The sequence below is a fragment of the Mastomys coucha genome, unplaced genomic scaffold (assembly GCF_008632895.1).
Source record: "Mastomys coucha isolate ucsf_1 unplaced genomic scaffold, UCSF_Mcou_1 pScaffold21, whole genome shotgun sequence".
Lineage (NCBI taxonomy): Eukaryota > Metazoa > Chordata > Mammalia > Rodentia > Muridae > Mastomys > Mastomys coucha.
In genome coordinates this window covers 144,428,204-144,433,841 of record NW_022196904.1, presented here as the reverse complement: position 1 = coordinate 144,433,841, position 5,638 = coordinate 144,428,204, and positions in this window count along the sequence as shown.

The window sequence follows — 5,638 nt, the reverse complement described above, 5'->3', positions numbered from 1 at the left end:
GAAAAGGACTGAAGCCCTGAGGGCCAGCAGAAAGAAAATAAAACAGACAACCTTTGGAGGTAGGAGGTGGGGAGACCCTCCAGAATGCACCAGAGACCTGGGAGGTGAGAGACTCTCAGGACTCAAAGGGAGGGACCTTAAATGAAATTCCCTACTGTGGGGAAAGGGAACTTATAGAGCCCACCTCCAATAGAAAGATGGGGCATCAAGTGAGGGATGGGGTTGCCATCCCACAGTCAAAACTCTGACCCATAACTGTTCCTATTAGAAATAACTACAGGAATAGAAATGGAGAGGAGCCTGAGGAAAAGGAGGTCCAGTAACAGGCCCAAAGTGGGATCCAGCTCAAAGAGAGGCCCCAAGTCCTGACACTATTATTGAGGCTATGGAGTGTTCACAAAAAGAAGCCTATGATGACTGCCCTCTGAAAGACCCAACAAGCAGCAGAAAGAGTCAGATGCAGATATTTGCACTCAACCAATAGATAGAGCTGCTGAACCCTGTGGTTGAATTAGGGAAAAGCTAGAAGCTGAGGAGGAGGGTGATCCTGTAGGAGAACAGCAGTCTGAATTAACCTGGACCCCAGAGATCTCTCAGACACTGGCCACCAACCAGGCAACATACAAAAGCTGATATGAGGCCCCAGCAACACATATACAACAGAGGACTGCTGAGACTTGGTTAAGTCAGAGAAGATGCACCTAACCTTCAGAAGAATGGAGGCCCCAGGAGTTTAGAGGTCTGGTGGGATGGGGATGAGGAGGTGGGGACATCTTTGTTGAGACATAGGGGTGGGAGGATGTATGGTATGGAGAACAGTCAGAGGGTGGATGAGGAAGGGGATAAAATCTGGAATGTTAAAAAGAAAGATTAAATAAAATTTAAAAAGTAAAAAAGCATAGAATAAGGGGTTAAGTTGTTACAAGCCCTGGATTTCTATTCCAAATGAATCAAGACCTACAGAACAGCTCACAACTGTCTATAGTCTAGCATCAGGGATTTTGTCTAACACCCGCTTCAGGCCTTCTCAGTCATGAGGCCTACAATTTGCATAGACATACATGTACATAAAGCATCTATAACTTTAGAAATAATTTTTTAAAAATCTTTAAGAATATGAAAATAAAGCAATTTAAACATGACTTTCTATCAAAATTGAAATGACAGACACTTGTTAGGTACTTATAGACAGTTTAGTATCTGAGTATACTGTTTATTTTAATGTGTCTATCTTAATTTTTCTGGAATTTGTAAAGCAAATGATACACTACTAAACTTACCTTTAAAAAGATAGTATAGGAACTGCCAGTTCTTTGTCAATAGCATAATGACTTTAATAAAGTATAACATCCAAATTAATGGTCAAGCATAGAGATATAAATTTTCTACATTTTTTAAATAACATAATCCAAATTTGTCTTCTGCATTCTGATGAAACTCTAACCCATTGTAAGCTAACAGTAAAATTATAGTTGTTTTCTTTTGCTTAACCGCAGAAAATTGAGTAGCATACTATGTGGAAATTTATATTTCATCACTATGTAATTGTTCTTTTTAAAAAACTCAATCAAGCAAGTAATCCCTAACTTAACCATGCAATCTTTCTTCTGACTAGTAGATTGTGAATGAACTAATGAGCTCTGAATTGCCTTTTACCTTTCTTCCACACACAGTCTTATAGTTTTTATATAGCATATGTACATGCATTGATAAAGATATATTTAAAATATGAAGATATGATTAGATCACAGAAGGCTTTAACTTGAATCAGTATTGTTCAATGTTGTAATTCCTAATTTTGTTGAGTTTACAAGTATATTGTGAGAATGTTCAACCTCAGAATCAGTTTGAAATGAAGACTTATCATTAAGTAAAGATATATACCAGTTCATTCACTGATTATTTATAAAGCACCTAACTCCTCTAAAATCAAAATTGTCTCCTTAGAGATGAAGACAATAATGAGACCTACTTAAAATATTATTGTAAAAATAGTATATCAAAGGCAAGGAAAGCTGGCTGTTAACATGGTTTTGTAATACTACTGATCATAGTTTAACTACTTAATGATAATAGTGTAGAAGACTTTAGTTCTGGCTAAGTATAAGTCTTGAAAATTCTTTCTCCAAATTGCCCTTTCAGGAAATGCTCCCTAACTCCTCACCCTGGTCAATTTCCACTCATTATTCTGGCCATCTTGCTACCTCTCCTGTCCTACCCTACATCTGATCCTGAATCCTGCCCCATTTGTCTTCCCATCCCCTCTCCCTCCCAGTCCCTCCATTCATCTGCCTCTGTTTTATTCCCCCTCTAAGTTAGATTCAAGCATCCTCACTTGTGCCTTCCTTGCTTAGCTTCTTTGGGTCTGTAGAGTGTAGCATGATACCTGTATTTTATGGCCTCTATGTGCAATATCTTCTTAAGCTGGGCTGCCTTATCTGGCCTCAGTGGAAGAGGAAGCACCAAAGCTCTCAGAGACTTAAAGTGCCAGGGTTGGGAGGGATACCCAGGAGGCTTCCACCCACTCAGAGAAGGAAAGGGCTCATTGGGGAAGGACTGTGGCTGAGGGCAACCAGGAGGGGGCAGTGAAGTGAGTGCAATGTAAACTGAATAAGGTCAAAAAGAAGTTAAATTTTAAAAAATACCCTTTCTCCATTTGGATCACTTGTATTGTCTATGTTTTCTCATGATCCTCAGTTTGTTCCAACTTTTAAGACTAGGGATGCTGATCATGCTTTTTCACACGGACCATTCTTTTAAAAAGTTTCATTGGGTTAATCCTTAATTTTAGATGAAGCATTCTTCCTTTTTTGTCTTTGTTGTTCATTTGCTTTGTTTTTTAATTAATTTATTTTTTACTTATTCATTTTATATCCAGCTCACTGTCTCCCTCCCAAAGGTCACCTGTCACAATCCTTCCCCTATCCTACATCCCCTTCTCCACTGATTGGGATGCTCCCCATAGGAATGTCCCCACCCAGGCACATCAAATTTCTGTAAGGCTAGGTGAACATCCTCTCTGAACATCCTCTTGAACTAAGACCAGACAAGGCAGCCCAGTTAGAAGAACATATCCCATATACAGGCAACAGCTTTTGGGATAGACCCACAAGAAGACCAAGCTGTACATGTGCTACATATATGCAGGGGAGCCTATGTCCAGCCATGGTTGTTATTTGGTTGGTGGTTTAGTCTCAGAGAGACTGAACAGTAGAGGTTAATTGACTGTTGTTCTTTCTGTGGAGTTTCTATCCTCTTAAAGGATGCAATCTCCTCCTGTTCTTCCATTACTCTATGCTTAATTTTTAGTTTTATTTTTCTCAGGGTATAATCCCACAGTGAGAATAGAGACTAGGAGCCTTGATTTCAAGGTTTTTTATTTATCTCATAAATATATAATTTGTATAATCTAACAATACTTAGGCATCCTTGTTTGGCTTGGCATGTTTGCAAAAATATCCATCCTAAATAGCTATTATTTCTTAACATCTTTTTCTTAGCCTTTGCCCACTTTTGTTATGTATTACACCTTCACAATATTTAATAGGCCAAGCTTAACTCATATAATAACTTTCTGCATGTGCTACATTACTTAAATATAAAGCTTGTGTGTGTGTGTGTGTGTGTGTGTCTCTCTGTGTGTGCATGCATGTGTATGTGTGTGTGAAGTAGAAAGGAAATATTATTCCTTAATTTATTTGAAAGAAAACTTAGGAATTTAGAAGTTACATGAGATTCTAAACTTTTGAAAATAGTATGAGAAAACCTCAAGCTGAAAGGGTTACAGAATGCATCCAACAATGAGCCTGACCTCAGGCCATTAGGGGTGAAGTGTGGTTGAAAGAGGAATATTCATCCAGGTATCTCTAACCCTTCATCAGTATGCAAAAAGGATACTTTATTTTCTGGTTTGTGTCTTTTCTTATTAGTTTTATCTTCAATTAAACTAAACATACAGTGAAGAAAATAAAGTTACATCAGCCAAATTACATCTTATATTCTGTATGAGAAGAATAATTTATTTATATGAATTAACAAAGTTCCTGCAGTGTTTTAATATTTATACTCAACATCTCAAAATTACTTTTAGAAGAGTAGCCTTTTGGCTTTAAAACTTCAAACTGTTATCCCTCAAAACTATTATTAAACAACAGTTTCAAGTAACTCATAGTAGGTATACATATCCCATTTATTTTATGTGAATTCTACTTCTCACTAATATGATTATGAAATGTAAGTACCCAGTTTTTAAAACAGAAATATTTTATACAGAACAGTCACTTTAATATCCAAAATATCTATGATGAAATTGTGATATTTTATAAATCTTCTTCCAGAAGCTTGATCTTAGGAAGTAGTCAATATTTACTGCTTGTCTAAAGCAAAATGAGAGGACAGAATTTTCACACAGACCAAGTTCAGAATTCACCATGCAGTCTTCTTCTTTCCTTGGAAGAGTCACTTACCTCCTTATCAGGAATACATACTACAGGAAGACAATAAGTTTACTTCTCTCCCATAGTTCACAGATTTTGTCTGTATACAAAAATATAGAAGTCTATAAGGAAAAACAGGATGAGCTTTCCAGGTAAAAGTGAATAAATCTGATTTTTATCTTTGAGGGTTTTTTTTTTCTTACCTTTCTTGAAGACTCATATCTAATCTTCAGGTTTGTCCAAAGACCTGCATTGGTTAAAAATGACTGCCACTCATATTGTAAATAGCATTTAACAGAGAATGACACACAATGGGTCCCCTTGGTGTCACATTTATACTTCAGAGGCTAGTGCATTAAGGTGTGGGGAAAATTCTAAAGTCCCAGAGAGCTCTGGAAAGTACCCCAGAGTATAGCTCAAGATCTTCATATTGTCTTCTTATAGAAAAAATAATTAATTCACTTTGGGAACCAAACTTGTTTCTGCATCTTAGAAGTGAAATTCCCTTTCTAATGGAAAAATGAAAACACAAAAGTCACTCATTTAAGGAGGTACCAGGAAAAGATTCTCTATATAATACATATTGTAAAGTGTTCAAATTAGGTTAAGTATTCTTGTCTCCTCAAGACCCAACAGGGATGACTTTAGTGGAAATACCCAACAAAGAAGAGAGAGAACCTGAAGAGACTACCCCCAGTATATATGCATAGTCCCCAGTTGAGGGATAGAACCTTCCACCTATCTAAAATTTTTAACCCAGAATTGTTCCTGTCCAAAGATAAGACAGGGACAAAAAGTGGAGCAGAAACTGAAGAAAAGGCAATCCAGAGATTACCCCACTTAGGGATCCATCCCACCTGCAGAAACCAAACCCCAAGAAGTGCTTGCATACAGAAGCCTGATGTAGCTGTCACCTGAGACACTTTACCAACAGCTGGCAAATACAGATGCAGATACCCACAGCCAACCATCAGACTCAGCCCAGGGACCCCAATGGAAGAATTAGGGGAAGTACAAAAGAAGCTGAAGAAGATTGGATCCCCAAAGGATGAACAACCATATCTACTAACCTGACCACCCAGAATTCTCAGGGACTAAACCACCAACTAAATTGTATTCATGGAGGGATCCATGGCTCCAACTGCATTTGTAGCAGAGGATTGCCTTATCTGGCATTAATAGGAGCGGAGACCCTTGGTCCT